Genomic DNA, 19,161 nt, shown 5'->3' with positions numbered 1-19,161 from the left:
CTGTGTTAGCTGGAAGAACTACTGCGCAGAAAGAGAACTTGAAATCAGGAAGCAATCCCCTCTGAACATCCCTGTGAAACTATTTTTTGGGTAGATTAACAATTTAAAATCTAATCCTGTATTTAAATCTTCAGCAAACTTTAGCACTCAGTATGCCCAGCTATGTACCAAATGCCTTTTAAACCCACAGGCTTCCCTGGCAAGAGAAGACTCCTGTGTGGCTAGCTCAGTTTACCCTAGAATGGAAACAAGAAAGCTTATTTTGAACCAATGTTCTGCATGGTTTGAAATGCTCGCCTGTTTAAAGTATATTGACTTCAGAAGTTCTGGAAAAGGAATAACAGTTTCCTTGTTTGGCACCTTTCCTTCATGGAATGGTAGCTGGGAAATTGTGAGCATGATTTTTCCAGACTTTGAATAGGGGGTGGAAATATATGCAAAGGCAATGAGGAATGAGATGGGTGACTGACTTCTTTCATACATGCCAGATGGAGAAGCCCCAATGAGAAGCAAAGCTGTTGGGTTGGGGATGGATCAGTAGATGGCTCCATGCCATTGTCTGCTCCTCGTATAGCATCAACTAGCAGGAATTTTATTAAGCTGACTTTGTATCACTGTGGCCAAGCATCTCTCTTGGCAAGTGTCAAGTGTAATTGACCAAATGTCAACTGCTCTTCAGACCAGGTATGCTAAGATGTGGAGATAGCTGGGTATTAAAAGAAGAAGAAGAAGAAGTGTGCTGAGGAAGTAGAACACAACGAGGATATGTCTCTCCAAGTAATCCCTTGCTAACCAAGGAGAAGAATACAGAGGGCTGTATAACTTTAACACTGAAGATTAGTATAAGCATAAGGCTTTGTAGCAAAACACAGCTGCTATTGCATTTTCAGAGGGGAAAAAGGTGTAATATCATGTCTGTAGTATTACATATGCCATCTCTCTTTTTTGACCCCGTACGTAAGGAAGTTCTCTGAAGTTCTGGAAATAAGAGACTAAAATTTTAATTTAATTGAGAACAAGAGAGGTTTTACAAGCTTGTAGCTTTCTCTGAAATTTTCCTTCAATATTTATATTTTCTCTTTCTGTGTTGTTTATTCTTTACTAAGAGCAGATTTTAAAAATTTTTTTTTAAATTTTTTTGCGGTACGCGGGCCTCTCACTGTTGTGGCCTCTCCCGTTGCGGAGCACAGGCTCCGGACGCGCAGGCTCAGCGGCCATGGCTCACGGGCCCAGCCGCTCCGCGGCATGTGGGATCTTCCCGGACCAGGGCACGAACCCGTGTCCCCTGCATCAGCAGGCGGACTCTCAACCACTGCGCCACCAGGGAAGCCCAGAGCAGATTTTTTATGACGAAAAATCAGGATGCTATCTGGAAATCTTTACAATTTTCCTTTCTAAGAAATAGCTGAAAGTAGACAGGTCTTGCTCTATCATAGGTTTGACTGTCCAACTTTTAAAAAAATTATTCCCTTCAGTGAATAAAGAAGTCTTAACATTTTCATGCAGAATCCACCCAAAAATAAACGATTAAATCTATTTCAGTGGTCCCCAACCGTTTTGGCACCAGGGACAGGTTTCGTGGAAGACGAATTTTCCATGGGGCGGTCGGGAGGGAGGATGGTTCAGCCTATAATGTGAGAGATGGGGAGCGATGGGGAGCGGCGATGAAGCTTCGCTCGCTTGACCACCGCTCATCTCCTGCTGTGTGGCCCAGGGGTTGGGGACCCCTGATCTATTTATTAAGCCTTGACCAAACTCTGCTTTTAATGGGGAAAATATTTTCTATTTTTCATTTAGTTGATTTTATTTTCAGGTATTAGAAAGTGTTGTATTGTATCTTGGTGAATTCTTCCATTTCCCACTAGATGGTATTTACACTTTTATTGGGGACAAATAATAGCATCAAATCTCAGAACTGGAAGGAAACTTAGAGACCACTTTTATTTGATTCTTCCACTTCACAGGTGATAAAATAGAGGGCAGGTGTTGAGACCCACCCAAAGATCATCCTGTGAGATAGTGAGGGAACAAAGTTTAGATCTTTGTACATCAGCTGGTCATCTTTCATTATCCCTAAATACCCCAGGAGGTTTCTAGGCCTTGGTACCATCCAGGCTTGTGCCAGAGCAGGAGAAAAAGGAGCCTGTTATATGGCCAACAATATATGTTTGAAAAATAGGAATTTTCCCTTAGTAGCAAATGGCTCAAGACAAATTATCATGGGCTAAATTCCAGGACATAATGAGTCTCATCTCTCACTGTGTAAATCTTAATGCCTGGGCCATCAAAGGCAATGAACACCATTTATGAGAGCCCCGAGTTGAAGAACTTTCTCCTTTAGGTTTGGGCAGGTTTGCCAGAGTAGCCTGGGATTGTTGTTACACTGATTTGAGTAAACTGTGGTTACTGTGCATGTTATTGATACCTGATCAAAATACAGCTAGTAATATGGTTAGATATCATCATTTGCATGAATAAAAAGTTGCAGAAACTCAACATCCATTTGAGTTTTCTGGTCAGTCCATTTGGGATTTAATAAGAATATTCAACAAGGAAAGTTTTTTAAATAAATCAATCAAATTTCTGGAACTAAAGTGTTTTAAGAACATTAAGTAACTTATTATCCCACATTATGTCAACGCTTTACAACTCTGGTTCACATAACATTGTCCCCAGTTGAGGTAACAGAGTCATCATTTTTTGAGTTACATCTAAATTACATAGTTCCTCCTATACAATAGTTTGTTTCTTCCTCTGTCCTTTTAAATTCTGTACTAAGGGTAAATTTTTCATGGACAAAGTTTACAGTAAATAGGACTTGAGGTGAATTCATATTTTACTATTTTGGATGTGAAAAACTTTTTAATGATATACAACTCACACAAATATAAGGTACCTAATATCATTATTCATTGTTTATATCCAGAGCCATAGATTCAGAAATACACATGTATAATTTTATTTATGTAAGTAATTTTTCTTACTTATATTTATATGTATAATATTCCATTACACTAATTAACCAAATTCAGAAATGCCAAATATTAACAGAAATTAGTGAGGACTGACCATGGGTCTTGAGGGGCGACTGTTTGAAAAAAAGATATTAGGGCACCACCTTGTGGGGCTTTGTAGAAAGACAACATGAGAGAGTTTGTCTACTATCATTAACAGATTAAAATTCTTAATTCCCTATGATGCTGAATAGGTAGAATGAAAGTTGCTGTCTACAAATTTTCTGGGTAGGGAAATAAGAAGATGAATCAAAGGGGTGAAAAAATTACTTTGATATATGAATCAAGAAACTAACATCTGATGAAATCTGAAACGTATTCATTTAAGAAATGTTAACCTTGTTCCTACTATGTGTGAGGCATACTGTGTCTCATTTGTTTTTGGGTAGAAAACAAATGACACAGTCACCTCGGCCTAGTGGAAGAGATAGGTAAGAAAAAGGCAATGACAAGTTTTACCAAAAATAGTTTCAAGTAGTCAGATATCCCACTCTAGCTAGTAAGATCATGCTGAAGTGTTTGGGAGCAAGTGTACTGGTGTCTGCAACTTTGAAATGCATTATATAAACAGAAGATGCATAGAGGGATGGGGAGGTGGATGAATATTATGATATAGCAAATATGTCAAATATTATAGATCAAATGTTAATTGTGGAATCTAGATGGTGGGTAGTGGGTTTGCTATATAATTCTGTCAACTTTTGTGTATGTTTGAAAATTTTTATAACAAAATATTAGACAAAAAAAGGCAACAGCAATACAGCATGATAATATCTATGAAAGAGACCTGCAAAGGTGGCACCCAGCCCAGACTGTGACACAGAGGTTGGAAGTGCAGGGAGCAGAGGATAAGCAGACACTTTCTTTTCTGCTGTGTTAAAGGGTTTAGACTGTCTTGAAATCGATGAGGAACCAGTGAACAATGTTAAACAGAGGAATGACATGATTACATTTTCATTTTAGGAAAATCACTCTGGTGACCGTGTGAAGAATTAATCTTGCAGGGAAGCAAGCCTGGAGACTGAGAAACCTATTAGGAAACTTAGTAAACTAAGAGGCAGGGCTCTTAAGCATCAACAGTAGGAATGGAAAGAAGTGAACAATTCCAAGAAATGTTTAGAAAGTAGAATCGAAGAGCTTAGTACCCAACTGACCCAGCAGAGGGAAGGAAATGAAGGAAAAGAACAGTACCCAGTAGTTTGCTGGAAAGTATTTAACAATCGACCCTGAAAAAAAAAAAGTGTGTGTGTGTATATATATGTATATGTACATAAGTTTATTCTAAATATTACCGATATGAAGGGTATGTACTTACAAATACTGTAATAACCAAATACACAATATCATCTACTGGAAATTCCATATAGCAAATTGAAGCTCATAGGATGCTTCTATTGATTTTTGCCAAATTCTTGTATCCTTGGCCAACTTATGGTTGCAACTGATCAATGACTGTAGTTCCAACAAGAATGTTGATTGACATTTCCATTTTCTTTAACAAGTACGCCCCTGCTTTCATATTTCTATGATACTTCTACTAGTGTATAACCTTTGGTATCTCTTTTCTCCCCTTATTTAGTCCTCTCCACAGGAGGAGGATTTAGATTTATCCTAAATGATGGGGGTAATAGTCTAACATCCCCTGGTCCATGTTTCCTGAGTGAGTAGAATTAATGTGTTCAAAGTCCTATGCATGTGTGACCTCATCTTCTACATAACTTACTATTAGAGATCTAAGGATGGGAAGTAGTGAGTAACATCCCTTGCAGCTGGAAGGTTCTGTTTGGTGAGAAAGTCCAAAGTCTAGACATGAATGCTAGTACCAGGAAACTTAGTTGGGGTTGCAGGTCCAAGCTGCATTCAGCTTTACTAATAGTAATGCTGACGCTCTGATCTCCATGTCCCTATTGTATGTATTTCTCAATTATCAATAACTCCAAGTCCAGAGGAAGAATGTTGTGAGTAATAATCACCCTTAACTCCCATCCCCCTGTGTATATATGTGGGCATAGTTAAAAGGGAGTAGATTTTATTTCATTGTTTTTATACTCTCCACTCCCCAAGCTCTAAAATAAACACAAAGGAAAAAATTCAGGTTAAAAGGAATAATTTTCAGAAACTAAGATTTTAAAGAGATGCTAGGAAGACCAATGTTAATTTCAACTACAAGAAAAATGAATAGAGTCAATGCACTTATTAGAATGAATAAGCTTATCCACTTCTATTTATCATAAATGGATGTTGCATTTTGCCAAATGCTTTTTCTGCATCTATTGAGATCAGTATGAATTTTGTCCTTCATTTTGTTAATGTGGTGTATCACATTGATTTGTGGATGTTGAACCATCCTTGCATCCCTGGAACGAATCCTACTTGTTCATGTGTGCGATCCTTTTAGTGTATTGTTGAATTCTAATTTGCTAATATTTTGTTGAGGATTTTTGCATCTGTGTTCATAAAGGATATTGGCCTGTGACTTTATTTTCTTTTGGTGTTATTGTCTGGCTTGGGTAATGCTGGCCTCATAAAATGAGTTTGGAAGTCTCCTTCCTCTTATATTTCTTAGATTCTATTCTATTTAATAGTCAGGGTAGGGCTTACTTGCATCTAACAATGTCAAGGCAACTGCTGATACATCAGCAGACTTTATAGGCTCTTAAGTGGGAGTTTTACTTCCCAGACATATATAGTAAAACTACAAGAAAGAAAAAAATGTTAGGCAATAACACATGTATTTAATAAACAATTTGCAGGCTTTAATTTAAGAAATTATTTCTATATAAACAGGAAATGGTTTAGATCTTCAATCAGAGATGTAGAATTTACATGTATTGGGAGACAAAGTTCCTGATAATAGAATAAGATAGCAGGATAGGAGAAGAAAAAAAGCTTAGAGTTTCTCACAGAATTCAGTGCCTTCCCATTTTAACCAGTCTCTGCCAGTTAAATTCAGTCTTTGGCGCTATTCAATTTCACCCAATACACTTATTTCTGGCATACTTAGGAGACAGCAAATATGACAGATATGTATTTTCTTGGCTGACATGTTAAAAAAAACAAATAAAATTTGGAATTTTAACTTTTAAACCATTAAATAAGCAGTTACACAGATGCTTTTCCCTCCAGCTTAATAAAAACGAAGTTGCTTTTGGAGAGATTATTTTGAAACTCAATGTGTAAACGTCCATCATCACAATATAACAGTTTTAACAGTCTGAGCATTTGCTTAGTTAATACACCATGCGTGAATACTTCTTGGGATATACAGTATCATTTCCTTTAAGGTACCGTACATGTAACATATAGCATCATACCTCATATTAGGAAAGTGTCCCTTCCTCAAGAGTCTTGCTGCCTGACAACTGTAGAATAACCATGATGCAAATGGCCTTCCTGGAGGTGTTTAATGCACAAACTACAGAACCATTAGGCCTCAGCCCAGTGTAATATCACAGTGTTTATGCAATTGATATTTTAGTGTACAGTTGCAACAACTTTTGTGTATTTATCATATTTTACAATTTGTACTAATTTATTAAAGACTTGAAATTTTAGTTGCGTCAAATGGTTCACTCACTCTGATTACAGTTGAATGTAACGAATCTATTGAAAGAGCAGGACTCCATAGGATCCATCACAAAACAACTTTATTTCTCCCCCAACTGTCCTTTCATACCTGTTTTTGAGGGCAGGATTTTCCTTTCCCATTGGATGAAATTATAGGCAGGTGTCATGAGTCTCTGAATCAGTCTTTGATATAAAAATCACTTCTTTCACATTGAGTCATAAAACTGATGCGGGCTTCCCTGGTGGCGCAGTGGTTGAGAGTCAGCCTGCCGATGCAGGGGACACGGGCTCGTGCCCCGGTCCGGGAGGATCCCACATGCCGCGGAGCGGCTGGGCCCGTGAGCCATGGCTGCTGAGCCTGCGCGTCCGGAGCCTGTGCTCCGCAACGGGAGAGGCCACAACAGTGAGAGGACCGTGTAGAGCAAAAAAAAAAAAAAAAAAAAAAAACCAAAGAAACAAAAAAACTGATGTTTCAATAATTAAAAAGTCTATTTCCATGTAGCAGCTAAAACTCTGAGCTTAAAGCTTCTCCTCTCCCCAGCTGGGGCTCGCTTCAGGCTGGAAGCCTGCAGTGGGAAAGGGGAAATGGTCATTTCCATTTCCCCACTTTGTGCCTCTCTGTCTTCCCCAAACTCATGAAGAGCAGTTTCTGACTCTTCAGGCAGAAAGCGTGGAAAGATCTACTTAACTGATTACTACTTTGCTTTGGTTTTGGAAGATATTCACGTGATCCCTTTCTCCACTTTCCAGCTCTCCTGCTTTCGTCAGGGATTCTGCTTCACTGAGGATCCCTTGTCATGATCTCTTAAACTGGCAAGGTCTCCTCTCTGGCAAGTGTCAAACACAGTCCTCCTTCACACCAGACATGAAACGCCTCCAAAGTCTATCAGCTGAAGTCGCTTCCCTCCCACCAGAAAGCCCTCTAACTGACTGCTCTAGGCTGCCTCTCTCCCCTTGTGACCCACATCTAGTCTGCAGGGCACGCTCCTGCATCATTTATCCTGACAAACATTAGGAATGAAGGTTGTTCCCATAGACGCACCTCTCACCTCTCGACCTTCAGAGTAACTAGCTGGCCTTCTGAGTTTCCAGGCATGGCTCAGACAGCAGTGTGCCACGTTTCCTGCCTGCGTCCCTGTTCCCAGTTGCACCGATCAAGTTCTCCATTGAGGACAGCACTTTTAGACCTCTCCTAGGGGATTAGGAGTGAGACTCCCTGGAAATGAATTCCTCCAAAAAAATCTCCCCCAGACTCTTCATTCCCAACCCCTTTATATCCCTCAGTGTGTTTAGGTCTTCAGGTTACAAAATTTTTCCAGCACTGCATAGGTGTTAGCACTATGCTAGCACTATGCTAGCACTGCATAGGTGATATCACTTTGGAATGTGAGAATATTCATCACCTATTATTTTGCTCCAGTCTAGTGATGACAAATCCTATTTTTAACATCCTGTTACATAAACAAATATGCTGTATGAGCATAGCTAAATCCTGAAAGTGAAGCAGAGAAATGAAAACAGTTTTGCATGGTAGAAATATCTGAATTTTAAGACATTTCCTTCAATATTGTTTTCGCAATAATATTTTTAAATTTTGAGTTGGAATGGAAGCATTCATGTGTTTCTTTAATTGTTCATCATGCATTCATTGTTTTGATTCAACAAATACTATGGGGAGCAATGATAATTGTAATGTGTATCCCACTCTCAAGGAATTCACAGTAGAACCATATGAGTATATTGTAATATAATCTGCAATAACATTATTATAATATAATATGTAATCATGTGTGTGTATGTGTAAATAGGCTAAGGGTGTGAGACAGGCACAGTGACAAGTGCCAAGGAGTTCAGAAAGGTAGACATGACCTCCAGTTGTGGGAGACTTTGAGAAACTGAGGGACGTATCTTGAGAAACGGATAGAATTTAATTTTTCTAAGCCATGGAGAAGGATATTCCAGGGAAAAATGGAATAAAGGCATGTTTAGGGAAGTTGCTTTGTAAAAGTAATTGGGAATAATTCAGTAGGGCTGGAGCTAGTATGGGTTAAAAGATCAAGTTGGAAAGACATGTTGGGCCAGAATGAGGACAATCTCATGTCTATAACTTCTTTTAATATCCCAGAAGCTTTTGTGTATGTTACATAGAGAGGAATATTCACCATTTATTAACTTATTAATTTTAAAACAATATATATACCTCACTTACACAGATAATTCATGAAATATACGAATTTAATAGATTACATTTCTCCAAACTCGTAAACATCGTTGCAAACTGAGTCCCCCTTTTTAAATGTTTTTCAAGAGAAGACAAAATATACTCAACATTGCAATGACTATAAAACTGACTGATACAAAATTTACAAAAGGGCTAAAACTTAGGAAGTAAATTTGTTTCCTCATCATTTCTATCCTGATTCTGATTCTCTTTATCCTTCTGAATTCTTACTTCTTCCATTTCTTCCTGGGGTTACAATTATACTCAGCTGAGAAAGCCAGGCTTAGTTTTGCAAATAAGCGGCTGATAGTCCAAGATTTTGAACGTGAGAATTAAGTCCATTACCCATTTGAAGATTTTATAGTCACACATTGCACATTACATCAGAAACAGTCCAAATTATTGGCTGAGGCCAATCAGATATGCTTTGAGTTTTCGATGACCTGGTCTTTCCCTCAAAATGACACTGGTTCTGGGCTTCCCTGGTGGCGCAGTGGTTGAGAGTCTGCCTGCCGATGCAGGGGACACGGGTTTGTGCCCCGGTCTGGGACGATCCCACATGCCGCGGAGCGGCTGGGCCCGTGAGCCATGGCCGCTGAGCCTGCGCGTCCGGAGCCTGTGCTCCGCAGCGGGAGAGGCCACAACAGTGAGAGGCCCACGTACCGCAAAAAAAAAAAAAAAAAAATGACACCGGTTCTGAACTCATTATCTTCACAGTTAGATATATGTCTAACTTGCAGTGTTGGTTCGGGAAGTCTTTTTCTCATTTTACTACTTTTACAACTGCTTTGGGCTTCATTGGGTTCAGGTAATTCTAAAATTAATTTGATCCATTGAAAATACAAATTTTCTTTCTCATCAACTACAAAGAATTAACAGTATTGACATCTTAACTCCAGGCTGAGGCGTTTGGATCTTGGTCTGTAGGAAACATGAGCCAATGAAGGGCTCTAAATAAGAGAGTCGCTTGAGATGTACTTCAGGAAGATCAAAGGTTTAGCATAAAAGGGTAGGAACAGGGGAACCAGAGACAAGTTTGGAGACTATTGTCTGGGTGAGCAGTAATTAAGACCTAAATAAACTAGGGCAATGGCTGTGGGAGCAGAGAAATTAGCAGAATTTAGACACCTTATCTGTTTCAAAAGCCCAAATGTGATTTACTCAAATCCCACCCAATGAGTGGAAGAGACCAGGGAGAGAGATGGCTGTGGTTTCACTGGGATTTGATTGTAATGGTGATGGCTGCTACTTTAGTGCTTCAGTGCTCATCGGAAGGGATAAGCCCAGTTTCTTAGTCAGTTCGGGCTGTTGTAACAAATTGGCATAGACTGGGTCCCTTATAAACAACAGAAGATTATTTCTCACAGTTTGAGTGCTGAAAGTCTGAGATGAGGTCAGCACGGTCAGGTTCTGGTGAGGGCCCTCCTCTGGGTTTCAGTGCCGACTTCTCATCGTGTCCTTACATGGCAGAAAAGGGTTGAGAGGGCTCTCTGGGGTCGCTTTTATAAGGGCACGACTCCCACTCTTGAGGGCTTCACCCTCATGACCTAATTACCTCACAGGGGCCCCAACTTCTAAAATCATCACATGGAGGGTTAGAATTTCAATATATCAATTTGAGGGTGGAGTACAAACATTTAATCCATAATGCCAAGATATCCACTAGTGAAACAGACACCCTGTGAAGAGGCAATCAATGAGCAAAGCAAGAAATGTTCCCATCACCCATGGTGCAGTTATCATCCTAAAACTACCCCAGTTGATAGACACTTTGCATTGCTGCTTGAACCTTATTATCTCTGACTTAACTCTGTGGGTATAGGATTATGAAGTTGAAGTGTCTGTCTATCATTATGGAATTAAGCATCCTAATCCCTCCCACAATACTCTTTAAAATAATATTCACTGGGTTTTCTCTCATTAAAAAGCTTTACATTTTTTATCTCAGGAAACAGAAAAGTATAATAAAGAAAATATTGATCACCTTTACACCTACCCCACAGAGACATCTACTGTTAAAATGTTGGCACAATTCCCTCTAGTCTTTAAAAAATAAGGTTAGGATCATTATGTATATTCCATCTGGTACTACTTTATTCCTGTAACAATAAACGGTGAGTGTTTCCTCTATCTTGAAATATTTTTTTTTCCCCTGAAACAGAGGTTAGTAAACTAAGCCAAACTGCCACCTGTTTCTGTAAATAAATTTTCCTGGAACACAGCCATGCCCCTTTGTTTATGAACTGTCCGTGGCTGCTTTTGGACTAGAACAACAGAATTGAGGAGTTGTGGTAGAGGCAGTATAGCCTGCAGAGCTGAACATATTTACTATCCGGTCCTTCACAAAAAAAAGGTTGCCAACCTCTGTTTTAAAAGATAATTTTAATGGCACATAGAATTAGATCAGAGGCTGTTTTATTTGGTAGTGAATGGACCAGTAGTTAGAAGCGCAAGGGTAGAGCCAGATTGTCTGGGTTCATATCCTAGCCCCACCACTTAAGAGGTATCTTAGGCAATTTATTTAACCTCTTTGTGCCTCAGTTATCTCATCTGTAAAGTGGGGAAATTATCAGCCTCATCTTATAAGATTGTGGTGAATTCTGTGATGCACCACCCAGATGTCCCCCTTCAGTAATGAGTGACTTATTCCTTCAGCTGCTGGGAGTGTTACCAGCAGCTGGCCCACAGCTGTCAGCCTGCTTTGGGGACTGCCTTGCCAAGAAAACTGCCTCATTCAAAGTCATCCTTTTTCAAGGGACAGCTCACATCAATGACACATCCACATCAGTGAGGTAGTAATAATGGCCTGGGTCCCTTCTCCCAACTCAAGACAACTCTGAAGGGCCAGTTCAATTCCAAAGTTTCCCATGGATTGGCTGAGTCCTTTATTGGTATTGAATCGTAGCTCGGCTTCTCCCTCTGCCCAATCCTACATCATCTTCCCCTCTTTCACAAGTGTTTATCTCAAGAATACTCTCTAGTAAGTATCCTACAACCTAATCTCCATCATGGAAGATTGGCTCTCAAAGCACCCAATCTGAGACAGAATGTTAAATGAGCCTATATTGTAAAGTATCTGGCACGTAGTGCATGCTATATAATTGTTTGTTATCAAACTCATAAATAATCCACTGGGAGACAGTAGAATGGACATACAAGTTCAAGGAGAAAAAAATAGAATAATATAAAATTTCCTACAATTAAAGAATAGCTTATTCACTAAATTTTTAAATGAATGATAGTGAGAAATTTACACTAAGGTATTTAAATTTCATTGGATACATTTAAAGTTCGATACAACCATTTTATTTACAATATAAACATTAAAAATGTATTAAAAATCATACCCTTGGCAACTTTGTAAATTTACTATGACAGTGTTAGATGTAATCCCCCAAAATGTATGAATAAGTGCATTGTTTTACAAAATTAATTTGGGAGTGTGCTAGAATACTTCTTTTTTTTTTTTTCTCTCTTTTTCTGCGGCACGTGGGCCTCTCACCGTGTGGCCTCTCCCGTTGCGGAGCACAGGCTCCGGACGCGCAGGCTCAGCGGCCATGGCTCACGGGCCCAGCCGCTCCGCGGCATGTGGGATCTTCCCGGACTGGGGCACGAACTCGTGTCCCCTGCATCGGCAGGCGGACTCTCAACCACTGCGCCACCAGAGAAGCCCCACAAATAAATTTTTAATGGAAATTTATTTTTTAATATTTATTTATTTATTTCGCTGTGAGGGTCTTAGCTGCTGCACAGGGCATCTTCGTTGGGGCGTGCAGGATCTTAGATGCCACACGCAGGATGTAGTTCCCTGACCGGCAATTCAACCCAGGCCCTCTACATTAGGAGCACAGAGTCTTAACCACTGGACCACCAGGGAAGTACCTTAATGGAAATTTAAACCAATTAAATGAGCTAAAGCATCCAAAGCCCTTAAAATTGATAACCCAGCTCTGAGAGGAGTCCGGCTCCACGTGACCAGGATCCCGCCTGGGGACTCACGGGGCGGGACCTGAGGAGATGGACCAGGGCGCTTGGACAGCAGGCGGGGCCTGCGGGGCCTCTGGGGCCGTGGCCCCGCCCCAGGGCGGTGCGACTCCGCGGGCGAGCGAGGGGCGGGGCTTGTAGCGGGGAACTCCCCTTCCCAGGCCCAGGAAAGTCCGCGCGTCTGCGAGGCGCGGTAGTCGGGTAGTTGACCCTGGTCCTGTGGCCCCGGTTACTGACCGCGTCGTGCGGCCGCCATCTTGCCGGCGTGTGGACCACCCCCGTCGGGAGGGGCTGCGACTAGGCCGGAAGCGGCAGTACGAAGGCAGCGCTGCCTGCCAGGTCGGTGAGTGCGGGTCGGGCCGCGTCTCCGCACTCGGGACCGGGAGGCCCGAGTCGAGGGCTCGGGAGCTCCAGGACGGCCGCTAGGCGCCCGGGCAAGCCCAGTTGAAAAGCCCGGGCGGGTGCGGACCCCGGGGCCTCCTTGGAGCCGAGGCGCGGGGAGTCGCGTTCAGCGCTGCGGGATAACCGCGCCGGGCGTCAGGCTGGGCCTGGGAGCTGCGAGCGGCCCGCGGGCTCGGGGACCTCCTTCGGGGTGCTGGGTCCGCGCTGCAGCCTCCACCGCGGCCGGGTTGTCTAGAACCGCGTCCTCCCCTTGGACGCGAAGCTCAGCCAGGTGTCTGGAGTGTGGGAGTCGCCCTTAGATTCCTGCATTACCCGGCAGAGCAGCCAGCCTTTCTCTAGTTGTACTCTAAATAAATACTTCTTAAAGGGCCTGTCACCCGCGTAGCTCTGTCCTCTGCATGTACGAGTAATGAAAACTCCGTAAGAGGATAAATCTTCTCACAGGAGCCACGAGTACTCCTAAATTACTTAGCAAATGACTGCCTTTGCAGCCTTTTGTTTAACTATATTTTAAGGGAAATTTGGAGATATAGAGAGCATCTCCTTGAAGATGGTGATGGTAGAAATTTCTTGAAACTGCCACTTTTGTTATTTGTCATGGTACGACAATTAGAAAAGACAACAACATAAAAGGATGATTGGATACCTTGTACACTTAGTATTATATAGATCTTCACTGTCCAGTAGCCACACAGGATTGAGATGTGCTGAAAGTGTAAAATACATATTGTATTTCCAAGACTTGGTACCACAAAAAAAAAGAGGAAAAGGTAAATTTCTCATTAATAATTTTACATTGATTACATGTTGAAAGGATAACATTTTTGATATGTTAGGTTAAATAATATATATTGCTAAATTAGATTTATTTCTTTTTATTTTTTTCAATGTGGCCATTAGAAAATTTTAAGTTCTATGGCTTACGCTATGTTTCTGTTGGACAGTGCTGTTATAGATGTTCTGGTGAGGAACACAGAATCATCATCGTGGCTTTCCTTTGCTCAGAAACCATTGATGGGAAGTGAGTGCTTGTTATACTTGAAGGTGAGCATCTAAATATAAGCTGTAATTATTGCAAATCCTACCCCTTTTACCCCCAATTTTTCAGTGTCTCCAGCATTTGAAAACATTAATTTCCAGAGCTGTTTAAGGGAATCGTAGTGATACTGACTCATTTGTTAATGCATAGAACTCATTTAATTTGACTGTCACAATTCTGTGAGAAGGAGATAGGGTGGGTTCTATCTCCATTTTATAGTCTTGGAGTATTAAGGGGCTTGTTAGGGTCTAGCTAGTAGTGGCTGGAGGTCTTCTGACTCCAGGCTCACTTTTCTTTGCTCTCCACCATATTCCTAGTGGTGTTTGTTCAGGAGCCGGGATCCATCTATATTGTGTTGGATTGTAAAGAAATACAGTTGACTCGAGCAACACAGGTTTGAACTGCATGGGTCTACTTATACGTGGATTGTTTTCAATGGTAAATACCACAGTACTACACAATCCACAGTTGGTTGAATCTGAGGATGCAGAACCACAGATAAGGAGAAACCACTTATACAAAGGGCCAACTATAAGTTACATGTGGACTGCGTTGGAGGGTCTGCGGCCTAACCTCTGAGTTGTTCAAGGGTCAGCTGTATGTTTCTTAAGAGGGTGCTTATAGATGTACCTCTGTATTCAGGGCCAGCTTCATGGTGTGTGAGCCGTGCAGTCACACAAGGCCCATCTTTAGAAGGCCTGGCACTTGGTTTAATGCTCTGCTGTCACAGTATTGAAATTCTTAAGTTTTGAAGAAGGGGGCCCTGCAAATGATGTAGCTGATCCTTTCTCTATGCAGTAATCTAGGATGGGAGTAGGGTGGTGTTGAAAAGAATCAAAACATCTGGTCTTCTCTTTACTCCTATGTGAGTTACGCAGGGTTTGCTAGCCTCTTTCTAACTCTCAAGTTCTGTGATTCTGTATGAGTTACTGTAGTCAGATTTCGTGGATGGTAATATAAATATGTGCATAATATCAGAAATACAGATGATTCTTCATTGAGAGTCATGTAAATCAAATAGTTTTTAAAATTATAGTAACACTTTCTTTTTTTTTTAAGATGGATTTTTCCATGTGGCACCCAGTTTTTTTTTAAACCATGGATCATTTGTGTAAAGAGTACAGTTGTAGGAAGGAAGCCTATATAAAAAGTGTGCTTATTTTAGCATTTGTCTTTCAGTGAGATAGGAAGATGGGCCAGATCTAAGGATACCTCCAGTTAAGAGGTTTCCTCTGTTTGCAAGGACATGAGTATGAATAAAGCCTAACTTGGCAGCATCTGTTCCTTCTTTTTGTTGTGTTAGCTACTTCCTGTTACACAAGGTGCTTCTTTTCCTTCTTATTCTTAAATTTTTAAATTCTCTTTAAGACTGGACATAACTTCAGCACTAGAATGCAGGTTTTATTAGTGTATTAGTTCACTCGGGCTACCATAACAAAATACCATGGCTTAAACGACAGAAACTTATTTTCTCACAGTTCTGGAGGCTGGAAGTCTGAGATCAGGGTGCCAGTATGGTCTGGTTCTGGTGGTAGCTATCTTCCTAGCTTGCAGACAGCCTCCTTCTCACTGTGTACTCACATGGGGAGAGGGCTCTGGTATCTCTGTATTTTAAGGGCACCAGTTCTGTCAGATCAGGACTTCACCCTTATGACCTCATTTAACCTTAACCTTAATTACCTCCTTAAAGACTCTATCTCCAAGACAGTCACGTGGAGTTATGATTAACACTTCAACATACAAATTTTGGGAGGTCACAGTTCATTCCATAGCAACTGGGGACCTTATTTGTCCCTGTTTACCTCTGTGTGCCCAGCATTTAGAACAGTGTCTAGAACATAGAAGATGCCCCAAAATGCTTATAGAATAAACGAAAGTCAGTGTGTTAGAGTGATCCTCTCAGGGTTGCTCACTGTGGGCCCTTACCCATTATTGGAACCAGTTATGACAGTGGGCACTTTGCTCTCAGCTTGAGCCAACCCCTACTGGAAAGGGTAGTGGGCGTAAGCATGGGGAGATTAGTGAAATTTGGAGAAAGCAGTGTGAGAGGTGTCAGAGGGAGCATTTAACAAATGCATTCATTTAACAAGTAATTACTAAGTATCTACTAAGTGCCCAGCACTGTGCTGGGTACAAGAGGTTCAAATGGAGAGCAAAAAGGATACTTCATCTGCTCTTAGGGAGTTTATAATCTAGTAGGAGAGATGGAGAGGGTGATTTATTTTTTTGTTGTTTATTTTTTAAATTTTATTTATTTTATTTTTGGCTGTGTTGGGTCTTCGTTGCCGCACACGGGCATCCTCTAGTTGTGGTGAGCAGGGGCTACTCTTCGTTGTGGAGCACGGGCTCTAGGCACGCGGGCTTCAGTAGTTGTGGCTTGCGGGCTCTATAGCATAGGCTCAGTAGTTGTGGCGTACAGGCTTAGCTGCTCCGCAGTATGTGGGATCTTCCCGGACCAGGGATCAAACCCCTATCCCCTACATTGGTAGGCAGATTCTTATCCACTGCGCCACCAGGGAAGCCCGAGAGGGTGATTTAAAGGGAAGGAATATTCTCCATTGATAGTATATATCTAAGTAACCTGATTTAGATTGGGGAGGGGATAGAGTGTGGTTGAAGTCAGGGTTGAGCAGGTTTTAACATGGCTGAGAAGGGAGGGAAGAATGCTCCAACCTGAAGGAATGGCATTTGCAAAGGTGTGGTGATGGGTGGAGGATTACATTCTAGGCAATGAAAAGGACAGTATAGCTAGAACACAGTTAGCAGGGAGGAGAAAAGGGTACATTGAGGCTGGATCATTTAGGGTTTTGTAGGTTTTGTCGAAGAATGAGAACTCTATGCTAACAGCAGTTGGAAATGATGAGAGGGTTTTAAGTAGGAATTCGATAACCTGGATAAGTCTGTATTTTAAAAAGATCACATTGATTTCATAAAGGCCAGAGTGGGAAGATGAATAAAAGAACTGCTGAACCAGCACCACAGGCCAGACATGTTGTCTACCTTAATTTTTTATGGAGTCAGTCTGCAGAACTGTGAGACTCTGCAGCCTGAGTGGAAGAAAGAAGACAGTTGAGCTAGTTGGGGAAGGCAGAAGTGGCAAGGAAATGAAGAAATTGAGGGTGCTAGTAAGAATATAATTGAAGTGATTGATCTTGGGCTTCAGAAATATTAAGGAAGGAAATAAGGCGGTATGAGAATTCTTAAAGGCTTTTCCCAGTCATCTAAATTTTATGAGTCTATTGAAATTCTATACTAATAATTCCTGACTGAAACGTTTACAAGATCAAAACATATGTCTGAGCTGAATTTATTTAGAATATCTTTATTAGGAGTCTGTGCCAGGCTCTGCATCTGGTACAGGGTATAGAGAGATGAATGAACCATAACTTGACTCTTTAAGAACTGACAGCATGGATGTACAGATAGCAGTTGCCATGAGGATTATGAGTATCTTTGTTCTTTTTTTTTTAAAATAAATTTATTTTATTTATTTATTTTTGGCTGTGTTGGGTCTCCGTTGCTGGGCGTGGGCTTTCTCTAGTTGCAGCGAGCAGGGGCTACTCTCCATTGTGGTGCACGGGCTTCTCATTGCGGTGGCTTCTCTTGTTGTGGAGCACGGGCTCTAGGCACGCATGCTTCAGTAGTTGTGGCACGTGGGCTCAGTAGTTGTGGCTTGCGGGCTCTAGAGCTCAGGCTCAGTAGTGGTGGCGCACGGGCTTAGTTGCTCCGCGGCATGTGGGATCTTCCTGGACCAGGGATCGAACCCGTGTCCCCTGCATTGGCAGGCAGATTCTTAACTACTGTGCCACCAAGGAAGCCCTCTTTGTTCATTTTTAATCCAGACTGTTACCTCTAGCCAGACTTGCTTAAAAACAGAAATTTACATTTTTGTAAGTAGCTTTTATTATTAAACTACCATTTTTAGCATAACTATTTTTACTGCTTATGTGCTTAAACTACTACTAGCATATTTATCTTTTCAAAATTCCTGTTTCAAATACCTATTCGAAGTTTATAGAATTGAAAACTGAAAGAGCCTCTAATGCTCACTTAATTCCGTTTCCCAAAGTGCAGTGTGTCCTACTGGTCATAAACAGGATGATTTTAGGTAACACAATCAATCATTTTTAATAGTTATATGTTTATTTAAGTATGTTAGAAAAAATATATTTAGCATATTGTACCCATGACTCATGGACCTTATGATGAAGTTAAAATTGATTTTCAGATTTTAAAAATGAGTCAGTTTAAATAAAAATATTAAATAATGGCAGCGGTGGTACATGAATAACTGAAATTTGGGAAACATTAGTCTAAACCAGTTCTTACGTTGTACAGATGAGAAAATAAAAGGACCCCCAAACACAAAGGCCTTTTTGAGGTATACAGCTAGCATATTGTCAGAGCTAGGAGTTGAACTCGACTCCGCTCAATACATTCCTACTTCTTATCGTTGAAATTTGAGGAAGAAACTAGTGGCTTTGTACTTTAAATCTGCATTGGTCATTATGGTGGCCTCATGTGACCATTTATATTAAAATTAATTAAAATTAAATAAAATTTAAAATTTGCACTGCTACATTTCTTGTGCTCAGTAGCCACATGTGGCTAGTAGCTACCATGTTGGACAGTCCAGATACAGAACACTTCTATCATTGCAGGAGGTTCTGTTGGATAGTGCTGCTTTAAACTTGTTGCTTAGATATGTGATTCATAACCCTTTAAAGTTTTATCCCCTTCAGATGGATGATACTTATTAATTTGCTCACCACACTGAAGTTATTTCAACCCTGAGGTTAAATTGAAGGTACTAGTAATAGTGCAATTAAGATAATTGATCATGGAAAATAAAGCCAGAATGGAGTTCTCAGATTCCTACCAGCTCATCTTACTGGAGGAAGTTCTTTTCCCCTTTTATTAATAAATATTGTCTT

General features: G+C 40.9%; 1 protein-coding gene across 7 annotated transcripts in view; it reads left to right on the top strand.

Annotated features, from left to right (window-relative positions):
- The window catches only part of MIOS (meiosis regulator for oocyte development), a 108,982-nt gene that overhangs the window by 51,590 nt on the left and 38,231 nt on the right, over positions 1–19,161 (top strand). For 4 of the 7 annotated variants that reach the window (XR_003006175.1, XR_003006176.1, XM_024767110.1 and 1 more), the window contains exons 1-2: positions 12,957–13,125; positions 14,133–14,232. The exons of 1 other annotated variant lie outside the window; for it this stretch is intronic. The gene's annotated coding sequence lies outside the window, so the exon portion shown is untranslated. Of the gene's footprint in view, positions 1–12,956; positions 13,130–14,132; positions 14,233–19,161 lie in introns of those variants that run through there. 2 more of the 7 variants (XR_003006177.1, XR_003006178.1) reach the window with 1 other exon arrangement.

Source organism: Neophocaena asiaeorientalis, unplaced genomic scaffold (genome assembly GCF_003031525.2).
Source record: "Neophocaena asiaeorientalis asiaeorientalis breed wild unplaced genomic scaffold, Neophocaena_asiaeorientalis_V1.1 scaffold70, whole genome shotgun sequence".
Classification (NCBI taxonomy): Eukaryota; Metazoa; Chordata; class Mammalia; order Artiodactyla; family Phocoenidae; genus Neophocaena; species Neophocaena asiaeorientalis.
The sequence above is the reverse complement of the archived record's forward strand: the minus strand, read 5'-3'. Positions and strand labels throughout refer to the sequence as shown.